The following is a 19,678-nucleotide window of genomic DNA, read 5'->3' as shown; positions in this document are numbered from 1 at the left end:
GGGAAGAGGAACCCCTTACACTTGGTTGCCTAGGTGTTTGTAGAACCCATATTACAAATAAAATAAAAAGCTGTTGAGGGTTGATGTGATATGGTGAGGGAAATCAGGGCTTTGAATGCCCCAGTTTTTTCGGGATTATGCTATATTTTTCTTGATTTTTGTTTGATTTGATTTCGTTTACTGTAGATGAAGATGGTGGAGCATCTGAATCGGCAGCGGTCGGAATCAACTCGGTGATGGCGGCACGACTTCATCGACGGTGGCTTGCTCTGGCGGCGGCGGCGGCGACAAAAGACATGGAGACTTAGGGTTTCAAACCCTAAATGATTTTGTTAAGTTAGAGTTTTGTAATTGGGCCAATGGGTTAAGCTTGTATAATTTTGGGGTCTGATTTAGGCTTGTAAAAAACCTACAAAATAATAATAAAAAATAAAAATAAAATTAATAATATTATTATTATTAACAAAAATTTTGGGAGAAAATGGGTGTCGACATTCATAATATAATGTGTTTTAAATTTGTTTGTTATCATGTAAATACGTCACATTAAAAACTCATGAAATCTATGAAAATTTCTTTGGTCAAACCAAAGGAAAGGAAAATGACATTTCTCAACAGTTACATGGGAAATGCAACGAAATCGGAATTAGGGAAGCCAAAGAAGATTGTGTTCTCATTTCTCACCTATAATACCATTGCACATATTAAAAAAGGAATATCCCATTTACAGAAATTCCTTATATAAATTATTTGTGAATTAATATTTTTATTTTAATTATTAATATAATTATTAAAAATATTTACTGATTCTTTTTAATTAAAATAATATGATTTATTAACTGACTGTGTCATATGAAATAAAAATACGACTGATAAAATATATCTTTATCATATTTAAAAAAAAAACAAAAACCTTTTATATATTCGATTTCAGCAATATATAAAATGGGAGATGTTGACTGTTTACATATATAAGGGTAGAGATCATCTCATAATTGAATTAAAAAAAATATCAACTGAATATTTATATATGATTTTTTTGTCACACTATATTTTCTAAAGAAATAATGTAAGAGAATTATGATTATTTGTCAATAATATTATTTTTTATATAATATAATTTGTGATTGCATAACACTTATCCATAATTAATATAATACTTTAATCTTAGATAGAATATTCATATTTTTATTTTAAAAATAGAATAATGTTAAAAGCAGTCTATATACAAATCAGTGAAATCACCAACCAACCAAATTCTTGCAAGTGGTGAAATTTTAGGTTTTGGATAAAGTGAGGCTATGCTTGTGAGTTATGACAAAACAAATCAATTTCTTCGACCATGCATTTGTAATATTTGATGTTGTTGTTATTTGGCCATCTCTTGTTAAGGAAATCAACTCATTGTCATGAAGATTTGCAAGTTTTTTTATCTGTCTTTTTGGGCTAAGAATGTTTGGACACTAATTTCCAATGATCAAATAAAAAATTTTGAAATGCCAAAAGTGATAATAGGCAAAAATAATAACAACATATTCATTAAAAAATTATCGATAAATAGTTGAGATTTATCTTTGAACAAATATTATTTTGTTCTTACATCAAAAAGAAAATATCGACAAATTTTGAATACAATGATAAGATATATTACTTTATCGATAAGAGAATTTTTTTTTGGGAATAATCAGTAAGATAATTTAAGTTTTTAGCTTGGAGACGAGTTTATCAAAAGACATAACTATGAATCCATATAATGTAAAACATACATAAAAAATGTTGATTTTTTTAAGATTACTAATTTTTTTTTTATTTTGACAAAAAAATCATCAATTTTGTTCTTACCTCAAAAAGAAACGTTGAATTTTATTGGCCTTTCAAATGTAGAAGAGATATACATTGCAACGCAAATTCCACTAGTTATCCTTTTAAAAAATTGGGGTAAACTACATTGGTTTGTCACTTAATTTTTAGAATATTTTTATTTTAATCGTTAAACTTTTAACATTTTGTATTAGAGTTACACTTTGAAATTATTTATACTTTATTCAGACGAGTGATGTGACATTATCTTATTAAGACACATATTATTAATTTAAAGAGAGTTCTAACACCAAACTAATAATCCGGTAGAAATGTGACAACTCAATTTCTTTTGATTGAGCATGGACCAACGTTGGTGAAAGTTGTCCCATTGAGGCATTGACCAACTTAGATGGACCAAAGTCGATGAGGCCCAACCTAGCTACGCAGCACACATTGCCCAGAAATTGCCAAAAAAGGGAAATCAAATTTGCTTTCGAAGGGAAACTTCATTGATGACCACCTCAAACGCCATATCAGAAAATGCCAACTGAATTTGGTGGAAAATCTTTTATATTTTTTCCATAAATTGCATAAGTAGTGCAAGCCCAAGCCCAAAAATGTACTCATATTTTATATTTTTATTACTAATTAAATTAGTGTTATAAGTCAATTGTTATCTTTTAAGTGTTGATTGATAACATTATTCTAAAGTAATCACTCATGTCACATGTCTCATTTTAGATATTTGCATTTTAAAAATGAGTGAAGTAGTCTCCCTCTGCCCACACCTTCACGTCATAATATATTTTGTTCAATTTTATACACATTTTATATTACATCACTTTCTACATATTTGTCTTGTTAATATTGCATTTAAAAGCACTTTTCTCATTTAATAAAATTTCAAAATCCCCACTATTTTACATAAATAAGTAATAATTGAATATTTCCATATATTTTAATTATATTGTCAAAATTTGGTAGGACTTTTATTTTCAACAATAATGGAATTCATTGGATGTGATTTAATGGTTTAGATTTTGAAGATATATAGGTCTAGGCAAAGAAGATAGGAAGTTGAAAAATAATAAGACCTTATTCATTATTATGATTATTATTACCTTTGAAATAATCTTTTTATTGACTATAGTTCGAGTCTTTTTCACTAAAGGTAAGATGTAGGGTTCACATATTTATTATAGAAAACGAAGATTGTTATTGAAAAAAATAGCCATTCCATTGTTCTTTTAATATTTTTATTATACTTAAAACAAATTATTATTATTTCATATAAACTAAAATAATTTTAAAGTTTAAATCTTATTATGTGTAAATTTCTGTTCCTATTTTATTTATTACATCTTAAAATTTTATCACATTTAGTATTTATAGTTAATTGATTCAAGCGATAGTTTTATAATGGTTAATTATTATTTAGATGTATATTTGCTTTCATTAATCTAGGGTAATTATAATGTAATATCTATTCGAAAAATTCAATCATTTAATAATGAACGAACAAACACCTCTACATACGCAATGTTTGAACACGAGACTTTAAAGAATAATAATCATTTTTTAACCATCATTATCGTTTGATTTGCGCTGAATGTATATCTTTTTATACTTGCAAAAAATATTTTCTCCATATATATATTAATGGGTTTTAATCTTTCCTTTCAGATTAGGTGAGTTAGGTTAACAGTTACCCACTGCCTCCATATATACGAAGAACTCTCTTAAAAATCGACCACCACTTCTTTCTGCTTATGATGTAAGCATTATACAAAGTTTAGCTAAACCAATTTCATCAAAAAAATTTCAAAGATTAAGTGAAACTAAATATGGAAAAAGTTCATTTTTTCCTTATAATTAAGATTAAATCCTTGATTAGAACGTAATTTATTAAACCTATATGTCGTTTTATTGTATATAAATATTTTTATAAATCAAAGTTGTATGCAAACATCAATATAATCATGGTCGGGTGATAAAATTGATACATCAATTTGAAAAAAAAAAGTTTGAATATTAATTTGAACTGATAAATAAAATTAAAAAAACTAATTAACAGAATAAAAATAGATAAACTCATATGCCAAAATATTTATTTTAACAAAAGAATATTTCTTATTAAAAAAAGAATAATTGTTGAAGTTTAATATTAAAATTTTATAGTTATTTGCTCTTTTACATGGAGAAGAAATAAGGTATATATAAGCTCCTATTTGGTATTTACCAAGCATGTCCAGAGTCGTCTTGAACATTTTTAGGGCCCTAAACAAAAACTTAAATATAGACCCTATAAAATACATCTAAGTGAGAATTAAAAAATATATATGTGAGTATGATATGGAGCTTGATTTTGATCAATAAAAAATGAAGAATAATATTATTTTACCGTTAGATTAAGACTGAGAGAAATAGAGAAAATGATGAGAAATTGAGAAATTTATAAAATTGAAAAAAATTAGGAGCCCTCACTTATAAATGTAGAAAGTGAGACCTTTTTATAAAATTAAAAAAAGTAGGGACCCTCAATTATAAAGGTAGAAAGTGGGAAAGATTTTATAAAACTGAAAAAAACAAGAGCCCTTAATAATTAAGATAGAAAATGGGGACTATTTCATAAAATTAAAAAAGTTATAGGCCCTTAATAGAGAAAATAACCTCAGTGACCAAAAATCTCATATAATATACGATTTTAACCAACTTTTTCCGGATTTGCCAAAATGACCAACAAAATCGCAATGCGATCGCTAATTCGCAACGCGATCTCCATTATCGCAAATCAGTTTCCAGATTCGCAACGCGATTATGACTATCGCAATGCGATTTTCCAATTTCGCGTTGCAATTTTCCCAATTCGTAATGCGAATAAGTAAATCGCAATGCGAATTTGGAAAATCGCAATGCGATACTGACTATCGCAATGCAATTTTCCTATTTCGCATTGCGATTTACGTATTCGCGTTGCGATTTTCATAATTCGCAATGCGAATTAGGAAAATCGCAACGCGAATACGTAAATCGCAATGCGAATCTTACTATCGCAATGCGATTTACATAGCGCCATTCGTATTAACGCGTATTTTTTTTTTAAATTCCAAACACGAATTTTTTCTTAATAAATCAGAAACTGAACCGTCCACAGTAATCGCAACTCATAACCTCAAACCTAAAATCACAACACTCAGTCCCATCTCCATCTCTCACTCTCTACGGCAAAATCCGTCCCCATCTCCGAAGATTTCCGTCCCTATCGCCGGCGAAATCCCTCACAACCATTCACAGTCAAAAATCCCTCACAATCATTCAGAAATGGAAAATCAACCTCCGAGGGTTAGTTTTGTTTTATTTTTATTTTGAAATTTTTGCATTATTTTAGGTTTTTCATATTGAGATTGATGATAAGTTTACTGGTAATTTCAATAATATATTAACCATTTCACTTAGATTTCTTATTAAATTCATTCGATTGCTGCCAATACTACTAAACTGTTTAGCATGTGAAGTTAGTATTTGTCTTTGTTTTATCTTTTAGTTGAAGTAATGCAGAAGAATAATAGTTTCGAGAATGAAAATTGCAACGCGGAAATAACTATCGCAACGCGAAATAAAAATCGCAACGCGAAACCAAAATCGCATTGCGATTTTCATTTCGCGTTTCGATTCTCTCGTTGCGATAGTCATTTAGCATTGCGATTCTCTCGTTGCAATAGTCATTTCCGCATTGCGATTCTCATTATCTCGTTGCGATTTTCATTTCAACCAAAAGACAAAACAGTGTTGCAAATTTTAGTTTCAAGAATAAACTACTATTTATGTTTATTGTTTTTTGTATATCTTGACAGTGTAGTTTTTGGTATATCTAACTTGGTACGTTTATTGTTTTTGTAGAAATTTTTTCGGCTTCATTGACATTAAGGAATAAAGTTAGCCTAGCCACTACAATTGCTTCGAAGCTTTCACCTACACAAAGAAAATTGTTTGAGGAAACCTGCTTCGGGCCATGGCTGAGAGTACAGCATCCGGGTGGAGATGCTAATTTGACCCATTTGTGGCTTCAGACCATGACTAGCGATCTACCCGACAGTATACAACGTGGTGAGGAAGAGATATGGTTTCATTTTCCACCGGCGTATACTTGTTTTGGGCGGAAGGAGTTCTGCTTAATCACTGGTCTACGATTCGGACACGATGATGTAGGCCGGTACACTCGTCATATCACCCGCCCATCATGGTTATCCAGGGTTTTTCCTGATGAGTCAATAGAGAAGCCGAACTTACACGTCGACGACATGAAGAAATTATTTAATAAGAAAGATGATTTTACTCGGATGAATGACGTCGATGTTGTCCGAGTATGCCTTCTACTACTTTTGTATGCCGGCTTTTTAGGCAGAGAGGCCAGACAACCTATTCCTCAGGAGCTAATATTATTGGTAGAGGACCTAAATGCATAGAATATGTTTCCGTGGGGTTCGTATATATGGAAAGCTACCTGGACTAAGTTGTCGTCTGCCTTTGATGACCGCAAAAGTTTGCGGGGCGATGGGTCGAAATACACTTTGTCAGGCTTTGTTTGTGCCTTTAAGGTAAGAATTTCTATATAATGTTTTCAAAATTATAATTAATTATTTAACAATTACTAATGTTTGTTATTATATTGTTTGTAGATTTGGATATTCGAGGCCTTTCCCGCCATGAAGACATATGCAATAAAAACTTCAAATGATATTCCCAGGGCTATTTCCTGGAAGAGGAAACGTCTGTTGGATTGGGAAGACTTAATACCATATGCGACAATAAATAATGTAAGTTAACACAAATACTATCATATATAAACAAGTTATTAATAGTAGACGTTTAACTTTGTTTGAGTTTTTATATTTTTAGGAGGCCAACATTCCATTAATGAGACTGACGCCCACGGAGGCTGAGCTTGCCACTGATTGGTGGCAAGCTAGTCAGCGTTTTCTTGATGGCACGAATGATGAGCAGCCTCCACTTCCTCCACTTCGAGAGCCATCACCTCACCCAGAGCCATCACCTGATCGACCCGACTATACACCTCTACAACGAGAGCCATCACCTATCCCGTCACATCATCGAGCCTCTTCTCCACCATCACCTCATGATAGGCGACCGACAAAGATGCCACGACTTCTATCTCCCTATTCTCCACCTCCACGGGATGAGTCAAGGGAGTTACGTGATGAGGTCAATGCCTTGCGTGAGGAGATCGGTACTCTACGCGATAACGATGGTGCATGGCGTATGGAGGTGTCTATTTTACGTGGTGAGGTTGCCGCTCTACGTGAGATGTTAGTATCGTTGCAGAATGAGGTTCATACTCTACGCAACGAGGTAAGTTTAATATTTTCCATATTTAACTTGATGATAAATTTACTCGTAATTTCACTTAAATTAACCATTTCACTTAGATTGCTTAGTAAATTTATTCGGTTGCTGCCAATACTGCTAAACTGTTTATTAACACTGTGAAGTTAGTATTTGTCTTTTTGTTTTGTCTTTTGGTTGAAGTAAATTTATTCGGTTGCTGCCAATTCTGCTAAACTGTGTATTCTTTAACATTGTGAAGTTAGTATTTGTCTTTGTTTTGTCTTTTGGTTGAAAGTTTGATATATATTTGTCTTTGTTTTCACTGTTTAAATATCATGTCTGTTTATTTACTGATATTTGTATTTAATTATTTAGTGGACCGATAAGGTGGATGCTTTACGTCGGGTTTTTCTTGCACGACAGAGTTCACGCATCAGACGGCGTGCACGTGCTATTAAGTCTCCGTATACCCCAATAGTGCGAAGACACCGCAAGAAGAAGCCTGACTCGCCTGTCATCCCTCAAGAGTCCACTCCTATCGTTGAAGAGGCCCCTATCATTCCTCGAGAGTCCCCTCCCACCGTTCAAGAGGCCACTATCATCGTTGAAGAGGTCCCTCCCACCATTCAAGAGCCCGATTCACATGGCGTCATATGTAGGATTCTTGAGAAACCCTCTGACGTGCCGGACATGATGGATTCAAGTTGGCTCTCGTATGAGTTACCGGCCAGTACCATACCGGTATCTGAAGTGGAGAGGAAACAACTACCAGACACAATTCTGGATAACACCCTTTGGGCTAAGATCGCAGTTGATTTTTATCTACATGAGCGAAGCCAGGAGTGTTTCACTGACATATGTAAGCTCAACGATGATATCTATTTGTTTCTTGATCGGTCTTGGTGGGGCGTATTATTAGGGGTCGAAGACAATGACTATTTCGATGGAGGGGTAAGTCTTATATTTTTCTTATATTTTAATTTGATTATTTTTTTGTAAATTTATGTAAGTTACTAATATATGTCTTTTTTTGTAAAACAGCATATCGATGCGTGGGTGTCACGTCTTCTAATAATTAGGAAACTTAAGGAAAATAAAAGAAATACACGATATACAATTATGCCGACATCTTTTAACGCCGTTCACTTGAAGAATCAACGAGATGAATCATTTGTGTTGGGCAATGGACAAGCTAAACTTTATCCTGCATGGTGGGAGGTCGATAAGGTTAGTGTTTATTTTAGATTGAGTTTAAAGGTATTCGTAAATAAGTGCGCAAATGAATGAATTATTACTTATGATTGCAGGTGTTTATCCATGTTTTGGAACGTAACCATTGGCTTCTCGTCGAGCTTCAGATCCCATCCCTTAAGGCAATAGTATATGACAACATGATAAATTACATATCATTGGCTGATTTAAGAGATATTATTAAGGGATTGAGCTCTTATTTGGCTAAATTCTTGGATGTGATAAATTATTGGACTCGTTCTGGAAACAAGAAGCCAAAGAAGCTCAATATTACAATTAGCAGAGACGAGACCGCACCACAACAAACGAAAGGACCCAGAGGGGATTGTGGTCCTCTCGTATGCTTGGCATTGGACCGTTTGATCACAGGAAGTATAAAGTATCTACCTCCCACCGATATAGATAGAGCTGCAGTAGGCTTGTGGTTTTGACATTATATGGCTAGATCGATATATACGAGATGCTGCCTACCTGCATCCGCGTTATAAAAATGTCCATAAACAATTGGTATGTTTATAGGCTTGTGGTTTGAAAATGTTTGGTTAAGTACCTAGAATTCAATAATTTGCTGTTTGTAGGTTTTAGATGTGTAGAAAGTGTTGTTTGAGCAAATGTTTGGTTTATGCAGGTTAATCTCAGAAGTGAGCTGCGTGAAAATGATGTATGGCTGCAAAAGTTGATTCAATAGTAGAAGTGTTATTTTCTCTAAGAATTATTGCTTATTTTTTGATTGTTTAATTGATTTGTAAAAGGTGATTTGTAAAAGTTGATTTGTTTAATTGATGTTAACATAATTCTTATTTGTGCTTGTTTAATTGATTGAAATGTAATGGTTGATTTTGTTGATTTCAATCTGCATTATGTTGAAGGCAAAAAGTACTATCGCAATGCGAAATGAAAATCGCAACGAGAAATTAAATTCGCGTTGCGATTTTCATTTCGCATTGCGATTCCCTCGTTGCGATTTTCATTTCGCATTGCGAAATTAGCGTTGCGATTTTCATTTCGCATTGCAATTCTCTCGTTGTGATTTTCATTTCGCATTGCGATAGTAATTTCCGCGTTGCGATAGACATTAAGATGATTGCCTATTAAGTGATAACAACTGAACATATCATAACAATTTTCAAACACAAGTTACTAATACATGCCTAACTGAAAATGTTAAAAGTTCACACATAAAATCTACATAATACAACGTTTGCATTTAAAAATCACCTAAGTTAACAGTCCCAAAAGGTGAAGCCAGTTGTGATTGGGATTTTAAAGATGATTGCGATTTTGATTGCCTTTTTCTTGACACCATATGAGCTTTGGATTTTGATGATGATCCATATTTTGGTAGAGGAAAAGATGATTGTGATGGCACTGGTGATCCACATGTTAACCTTGTATGACCACTTTCCTTGCACCGACTACATGTCGATCTCTTCTTCTCTTCGCCCTTAGACGGTATACGATCGTGACTTTTTGGTCGGCCAGGTAGCCTTCTGTCCATGGCTGGTGGCAAAACTGTTTGTAAGTCATCTGGTATGTCCCACTCAGAAGGATGTGGAATAGGGTAGACAATCTCGGCATAAGTCTGTCGATATACTTCTGTAGTGTAGCAATCCATAGCGTATGTGCTTGAATCATCTTGGTTTAGATGAAGAGCAACTTTTATAACATGGCCACACGGATAATCAGATGTTTGCCATTTCATACAACTACACGTCCTTGCATTTAGATCGACAAGCCTATTTAAGTTATTATCCAGTACTTCAAACAAAGTGTTTGAACATGGTTCAACTCTCCATGACGTTGACTTCACAACACGTTTCGTTATCTTTTTTCAGTCCATGGTGTAACACGATGTTCCAATGTTCCTGTAAATTTAAATAAATAATACTTAGTAAAATATATGATAAGTTACAAATTCAAAGAAATAATACCTGCATGGTTTCTTTTCTTGTAGTACCACTGTTGAATAGAGGCTCGAAAAAACTCCATTAACATAGTAATGGGTAATTTCCGGGAATGACGACTTAGAGCGTTGATTGATTCTGCACTATTAGACGTCATGAAACCATATCTTGCTCCAAGTTGATATACTCTTGACCATCTTTCAAACCCGACATCTTCTAGTGTTTGAGCACACTGAGGCAAAACACGTCTTAAACAGTTTATATGCTTATTGAAATCCACTTCCCGATAAGCTTTTACAGCCTTCCAGTATGTCCATTTGTGCTTTTTTATACCAGCAGACCTTGATTTTAGATTTCTATACAAATGAACACCACAAAGTCCATGAAAAGTATCTGGGAAACACCTTCTAACAACGTTGTCAATTGAGTTTGCCCTATCGGATATGATTGTCAGATTGCTAATAGGACCTATGCAATCCCTAAGATGCCCCATAAACCATGTCCATGAATCAGAGGTTTCAGATTTGCCAACCCCGTAAGCTATTGGCAATATCCCATTGTTAGCATCCATGGCTACTGCTAATAAGTTTACTCCAAGGTATCGACATTTCAAATGTGCTCCGTCAACTATAATAACTGGGCGCATGCAAGTAATAAACGAACGAATCTACAAAATAATATACACAAGAAATATAATCATTTAAATGTGAAATGCATGTAACTAACAGAAATGAGTCAACATAATTATATTGATTTACTAACCGCAGCACCAATGGTGATAAACAGCAACTCAAAGCGTCCATCTCTATCTATTTTCATATGAGTTACCGACCCAGGATTTTTCAGCTTTAAATTGTGACAATAAGCCGGCAGTTGGGCAAACGATGCTTCTGGCGACCCCCTCAACAATTCCAAGGCATAACATTTGGCTCTCCAAGCTTGAGAATATGATATACTAATCTTGAACCGGCAGTTAGAGCCCCTAAATCCACTTAGGGGCTCTAAATTCAATTTCCTTGAAACACGTAACATTAGAGTTTCATAAGTTAACTTTTTTAATGACAGTTTTAGTTGAAGATTCATGGGTAAAGGCATATATTGTAAAACACCATGAACATTCTCCCATGACCCTCCAAAGCACAAATCTATCCAAACATGATCAACATTAGATGATTTCATGGTTGTAAATTAATTTACTAAACAAACGAGCTGCGAAACTAAGACCTGTTGCCGGATGGGGAAGGATGTAGGAACGGATATCGCCGGAGAGAGTGATAGATGGAGATGGAATGAGTTGCAATTTAGGGATTTAGGTTATGAGTTGTTGCTTCTGCGTAGATATATACACAAAAATTTGTGTTGCGAAACTAAAACCTATTACAAACTTTGAAAATCGCATTGCGATTCTGTATTATCTCGTTGCGAAAGTAAGTATCGCGTTGCGATTTTCCTAATTCGCAATGCAAATAAGTAAATCGCAATGCGAATTTGGAAAATCGCAATGCGATACTGACTATCGCAACGAGATAATACAAAATCGCAACGAGATTCTGACTTTCGCAACGAGATTCTGAAAATCGTAATCATCTTCAAAATCCCAATCACAACCGGCTTCACCTTTTGGGACTGTTAACTTAGGTGATTTTTAAATGCAAACGTTGTATTATGTGTATTTTATGTGTGCACTTTTAACATTTTCAGTTAGGCATGTATTAGTAACTTGAGTTTGAACATTGCTATGATCTGTTTAGTTGTTATCACTTATTAGACATTCATTTGACTATCACAACGGGGAAATCGCAACGCGAAAATGGCTATCGCAATTCGAAATGAAAAATCGCAACGCGAAAATGGCTATCGCAACTAGAAAATCGCAATGCGAAATGAAAACCGCATTGCGATTTTCTCGTTGCGATTTTCATTTCGCATTGCGATTTTCTCGTTGCGATAGTCAGTTTCGTGTTGCGATAGTCTGTTTTGCCTTCAACATAATGCAGATTGAAAATCAACAAATAAACTATTGCATTTCAATCAATTAAACAAGCACAAATAAGAATTATGTACACACCAATTAAACAAATCAACATTTACAAATCATTTTTTACAAATCAATTAAACAATCAAAAAATAATAATAATTCTTATTTCCTCATCAATTATTGAATCAATGAATCAACTTTTGCACCCGTACATCCATTTCACGCAGCTCACTTAAGGATTAACCTGCAAAAACCAAACATTTGCTCAAACAAGACTTCCTACACATCTAAAACCTATAAACAACAAATTATTGAATTATAGGTACTTAACCAAACATTTTCAAACCAAAAGGAGTATATATATTAACAAAACTTGCATTTGACTTACCAATTACCAATGGATACTTTCATAACGCGGATGCAGGTAGGCAGCGTCTAGAATATATCGCTCTAGCCATATAATACCGAAACCACAAGCCTACTGCAGCTCTATCTCTATCGGTGGGAGGTAGAAACTCTGTGCTTCCCGTCGTCAAACGCGCCAAGCACATGCATACGAGAGGACCATAATCCCCTCAGCCTCCCGGCGATTGTTGTGGCACGGTCTCGTCTCTGACAACTGTGACATTGAACTTCTTTGGCTTCTTGTGTCCAGAATGAGTCCAATAATTAATCCCATCCAAGAATTTAGCCAAATGAGAGCTCCATCCCTTGATAATATCTCTCAAATCAGACAGTGATATGTAATTTATCATGCTGTCATATACTATTATCTTCAGGGATGGGAGCTAAAGTTGGACGAGAAGCCAATGACGACGTTCCAAAACAGGGATAAACACCTGCAATCATAAGTAATAATTCATTTATTTTCGCACTTATTTATAAACACCTTTAAAAAATTTAAAAAATAAACACTAACATTATCGACCTCCCACCATGCAGGATAAAGTTTAGCTTGTCCGTTGCCCAACGAAAATGATTCATCTCGTTGATTCTTCAAGTGAACTGCGTGAAAAGCCGCTGGCATTATTGTATATCACGAATTTTTTTATTTTTCTTAAGCTTCCTTATTATTAGAAGACGTGACACCCACGCATCGATATGATGTTTTACAAAAAAAAAGACATATATTAGTGAATTACATTAATTTTTAAATAAATTAATCAAAATCATATATAAGTCAAATATAAGACTTACCTCCCCATCGAAATAGCCACTGTCTTCAACCCCTAATAGCACACCCCACCAAGACCGATCAAGCAACAAAAACATTTCATCGTTGAGTTTGCTTATGTCAGTGTAACACCCTTGGCTTCGCTCATGTAGATAAAAATCAACTGCGGTCTTAGCCCAAAGGGTATTATCCACAATTGTTTCCGGTAGTTGTCTCCTCTCCACTTCAGATACCGGAAGGGTACTAGCCGGTAACTCATACGAGAGCCAACTCTCATCCATCATGTCCGGAACCGGTGGGGGTTTCTTAATACTTCGATATATTACCCCATGTGAATCGGGCTCTGGAATAGTGGGAGGGACCTCTTCAACGATGACAATGGCCTCTTGAACGGTGGGGGAGGGACCTCTTCAACCATTGGGGTGAACGGAGACGTAATAGCACGTCCACGCCGTCTGATGCGTGAACTCCGTCGTGCAAGGAAAACCCGACGTAAAGCATCCACCTTATCGGGCCGCTAAAAAAAATTAATACATAAATCAGTAAATAAACAGACATGATATTAAACAAAGACAAATATGTTTCAAACTAGCATTGTATTCACCCAAGTCATTATTCTATCATAGTTCACAAAATGCTCAGATAACATTCCAGAAGTAAGCACTTATATAAACATTTAAAAGGACAACATATATAAACATTCCAGAAGAAGAATAGTTTACTTTCGCAACATGAAACTTAAAATCGCAACGCGAAAATGACTATCGCAACGCAGAAATGGCTATCGCAATGCGAAATGAAAATCGCAACGACAAAATCGCAACGCGAAATGAAATCGCAATGACAAAATCGCAACGCGAAACACAAATCGCATTGCGACTTTCATTTCGCATTGCGATTTTGTCGTTGCGATTTTCATTTCGCATTGCGATTTTGTCGTTGCGATTTTCATTTCGCATTGCGATAGCCATTTCCGCGTTGCGATAGTCATTTTCATGTTGCGAAAGTAAACTATTCTTCTTCTGCAAATTGAAACTTGAATGGATTGCATTACTTCAACCAAAAGACAAAAACAAAACCAAAAACAAATACTAACAAAAACAGTTTAGCAGTATTAGCAGCAACCGAATGAATTACGAGTATGAAAAATCTTAAACTTACCTCGTTGCGTAGAGTATGAACCTCATTCTGCAACGATGCTACCATCTCACGTAGAGCGGCTACCTCACCGCGTAATGTAGACACCTCAACACGCCATGCACCATCGTCTTTGCGTAAAGTACCGACCTCCTCACGCAAGGCATTGACCTCATCACGTAACTCCCCTAACTCATCCCGTTGAGGTGGAGGTGGAGAACAGGGAGATAAACGTCGTGGCATCTTTGCCGGTCGCCTATCTTGCGGTGATGGTGGAGAAGAGGCCCGATGATGTGACAGAATAGGTGATGGCTGTCGTTGTGGAGGTGTATAGTCGGGTCGATCAGATGATGGCTCTGGGTGAGGTGATAGCTCTGGACGAGGTGATGGCTCCCGAAGTGGAGGCTGCTCATCAACCATTCCATCAAAAAAACGCTTACTAGCTTGCCACCAATCAGTGGCAAGCTCAGCTTCTGTGGGTGTCAGCCTCTGTAGAGGAGTGTTGGCCTCCTAACAATATAAAAGCTCAAACAAAGTTAAACGTGTACTAGTAATAACTTGTTTATAAACATATGGTAGTATTTATGTTAACTTACATTATTTATTGTCGTATACCGTAGTAAATCTTCCCATTGCAAGGTCCGTTTCCTCTTCCAGGAAATAGCCCTGGGAATATCATTTGAAGTTTTTATTGCATATGTCTTCATGGCGGGAAAGGCCTCAAATATCCAAATCTACAAACAATATAATAACAAACATTAGTAATTGTTAAATAATTACTTATAATTTTGGAAACATTATATAAAAATTCTTACCTTAAAGGCCCAAATAAAGCCTGTCAAAGTGTATTTGGAACCATCGTCATGCAAACTTTTTCGATCATCCAAGGCAGACGATAACTTATTCCATGTAGCTTTCCATAAATACGAGCCCCACGGAAACAGGTTCCACGCATTTAGGTCTTCTACCAATTTGATTAGATCATTTGGAATAGGTTGTCTGGCCTCTCTGCCTAAAAAGCCGGCATGCAAAAGAATTAGAAGGCATACTCGGACAACGTCGACGTCATCCATCCGAGTAAAACCATCTTTCTTATTCAACAATCTTGTCAGGTCTTCTACGTGTAGATTCGGCCTCTCCAGCTCAAGAAAAACCCGGGATAGCTATGATGGGCGGGTAATGTGTCTAGTGTACCGACCTACATCATCGTGTCCGAAGCGTAGACCGGTGATTAAGCAAAACTCCTCCCGCCCAAAACACGTATACGCCGGTGGAAAATCAAACCATATCTCTTCATCACGACGTTGTATAGTCTCTGGTAGATCGCTAGTCATGGTTTGAAGAAACAAGTGTGTCAACATCGCATCTCCACCGGGATGTTGTACTTTCAGCCATGGCCCAAAGCATGTATCCTCAAACATTTTTCTTTGTGCAGGTGAAAGCTTCGACGCAATTGTTTTGGCCAGGCTGACTTTATTTCTTAAGGTCAATTGAGCCGAATAAAAGTTCTACAAAAACAATAAACATACTAAGTTAGATATACCAAAAACTACACTGTGAAGATATACCAAAAACAATAATAAACATAAAGAGTAGTAGTTTATTCTTCAAACTTAAATTTGCAACACTGTGAATTTCGTATTTGTCTTTGTTTTTTGGTTGAAGTAATGCAATTCATTCAAGTTTCAATTTGTAGAAGAAGAATAGTTTCTGAAAATGAAAATCGCAACACGAAAATGACTATCGCAACGCGAATTTGACTATCGCAACGAGAGAATCGCAACGCGAAACTAAAATCGCGTTGCGATTTGCATTTCGCGTTGCGATTCTCGGTTGATTTAAAAAGCAATCTAAGTGAAATGGTTAATCTATTATTGAAATTACCAGTAAACTTATCATCAATTTCAATATGAAAAACCTAATAATAATGCAAAAATTTCAAAAAGAAAATAATTAAAAAAACTAACCCTCGTTGGTTGATTTGGTTGATTTTCCATTTCTGATTGTGAGGGTGGCTCTGAGAGATGGAGATAGACGGATTTCGCCGGAGATGGGGACGGATTTCGTCGGAGATGGGTGAGAGAGTGAGAGATGGAGATGGGACTGAGTTGTGATTTTAGGTTTTAGGTTATGAGTTGCGATTACGGGATATACTGTGGACGGTTCAGTGTTCCAATATATTAATATTCGTGTTTGGAATTTAAAAATAAAATACTTCGCCAGGATACTAATGGCGCTTTGAAAATCGCATTGCGATTATGTATTATCGCGTTGCGAAAGTCAGAATCGCGTTGCGAAAGTCAGTATCTCGTTGCGATTTTGTATTATCGCATTACGATAGTAAGTATCGCATTGCGATAGTCAGTATCGCATTGCGATTTTCCCAATTTGCGTTGCGATTTACTTATTCGCATTGCGAATTGGGAAAATCGCAACGACACTGTAGACCATCGCAACGCGATTTTCAACTATCGCATATCGAAATGCAAATAATGGAGATCGCGTTGCGAATTAGCGATCGCATTGCGATTTTGTTGGTCATTTTGGCAAATCCGGAAAAAGTTGGTTAAAATCGTATATTATATGGGATTTTTGGTCACTGAGGTTATTTTCTCCCCTTAATAACTAAGGTAGAAAACTCCCCCTATAGCCAGCTCTGAGCATGTCACGTATTGATAAAAAGGCATTGTTTTAACCTTGGTTGAAATTAAATCTTAGTATTGATCTCGTAACCTTTTTCCTTATATAAAAAATCTTATTTGGTGCAATTAAATATTTAGAACATGAAGAATAACAATAAAAGATAACCAAATACAAACAAACATCATTGTCGATGAAGAATAAATACCATCGACCCTAACATAATAATTGAACATGATAACATGTTGACAATTTATCTTATCGCAACTCAAGCACGACATGTCTATGGTGATTACTAGAAACTATCAATATTAGACATTCGATTTGATAGTCCAAAGTATGAGTATATCATCAAGATAACCAGATAAAAATAAACTAAAGGGATGACAATTAATTTAATCATGAAAAATGTTATAAGTTAGACAAAAATGTTCATTATTTTATAAAAAAAAGGAAAAAAATTATAAAATAAAAAAATCAAACATTCAAAATAAAAACTTAAAGAATTGAAAAATTAAAAATTAAAAAAAAAGGAAAGAATATAAAGAGACAAAATAAGTCAATAATTGATTTTTAAATTATTATCGATAATAGTTAATTAAAATTATTAATTTTGATTAATAAAAAACGGCAAAACTTTTGAGATAATGTTCTGAAAGAAATTAATTCACGAGCAAATGCACTCCCAAGATTAATTGCTCAAATAGGGTGAAATCCACAGTGTTGGTCGTAGGTCGCCATGCACTCCGGGCGACCTTGTAGGTCGTCATGCACTCCGAGCGACCTACCCTTGCTCAAACAGAGAGAATGAACGTGTTGCATGGCACATGCACGTCCCAACACATAGGTCGCCATGCCCTCTGGGCGACCTTGTAGGTCGTCATGCACTCCGGGCGACCTATCCTCGCTCGGCTTCCCTCGGATTCCCTCGCATAGCTCGCTCGGTTGCCCTCGCATAGCTCGTTCGGATAGCCTCGGTCGGATGGCCTCGGATGCCCAGCGTGTTGGGACGTGCATGGCACATGCAATCTCTTGTAGCTCGCCGGGAAGACATGGCGACCTAGTAGGTCGCCCGGAAGGCATGGCGACCTACGGCCAACACTGTGGATTTCACCTTATTTGAGCAATTAATCTTGGGAGTGCTTTATCTCGTGAATTAATTTTTTCTAGAACATTATCTCGAAAGTTTTGCCATAAAAAACATAAAGTGATTGAAAATTTTCTACAAGCCGATTTTAAGTCGAAAATTAGCCAAAATTAATCCACTTAAAGGTGACTTAAAATTTATGGTTGCCTATTGAGTTACCAAACTTCGATTCCACCCTAAGGTCATAGCACGGGGAGTTCACACCTAAAATTGCCGCTGTACTTTGGGCCAACTCACCAACAATATATGCCTTCACTTTAAGGGTATCCTTTCTCTCTCTCATTTTCTTGAATTCATATTATAATTAACTTTGATATAAACCAACACTTAATTCGATAGATTAACGCTTCAAATAATTATTAAATAAGTATAGTTATTCATCGTTCGATTTAGGTCATAGATTTAAGCCACAATATTTATCTGTTTATGGTATATATTGACGTGTGTGATAATAATTTATTTCTATAAGGGTGTGCGAGTAGTACCAAGAAAATGTTTATTATTAGAGATTGATGATAAAATACAAGTTAATTATTTTCCCTTTATCTTGATTCATATAATGTTTTACTTGTGATTGATAGTTAATTTAGTACAAGGAAACAAAAAAACTTTAGAATTTATTATGAACAGACTAAATTCAATGCATGAATTAAACGAATTCTTGTTATTCTTAGATGTCTTAAGTTCGAACATTATAAATATAAAAAATATGAACGTTTAATATTAAATTATTTATCTTTTCAAACATAGGTTATAGCCGATAAGAAAATATTTAAAGAAAAAATGGAAACGTGTAGAAGATCCATTAATGTCTTTGTTATTGGCATATGACAAACAATGGATCATTTAAAATTTAGAATTTTCTTTAAAATAAATACAATATGCTGATCCATTTTACTATATAATATTTTATTTTTTTTGGAGATAAAAATATGGAGTAACAAGTTATTATTTTTACTTTTGATAATAAATAAATATACATTTTAGTATATTTATTTGGATTTAAATTGTAATTTAAAAACTTTTTATTTAATTAGGTATTTAAAATAAACTTTAAAGTTTATTTTGATATTTACTTTTTTTTATCTAATCAGGTATCTAGATTTAACTTATTGGTTAAAATTAGTACTTGAATTTTACCACAAATAATTACAATAATACCCCTTTATATATATTTCAATTAAATTACTGATTGAATAAAAATAATATTTTTTATTATTTCGGGTCAGGTCGGATCATGTTAGGATTTTATCTCAAAAAATTGAGCCGGATGAAAGATATACATTTTTCAAATCGGA

Source organism: Hibiscus syriacus, unplaced genomic scaffold (genome assembly GCF_006381635.1).
Source record: "Hibiscus syriacus cultivar Baekdansim isolate YM2019G1 unplaced genomic scaffold, ASM638163v2 tig00110472_pilon, whole genome shotgun sequence".
NCBI classification, from domain to species: domain Eukaryota; kingdom Viridiplantae; phylum Streptophyta; class Magnoliopsida; order Malvales; family Malvaceae; genus Hibiscus; species Hibiscus syriacus.
The sequence above is the reverse complement of the archived record's forward strand: the minus strand, read 5'-3'. Positions refer to the sequence as shown.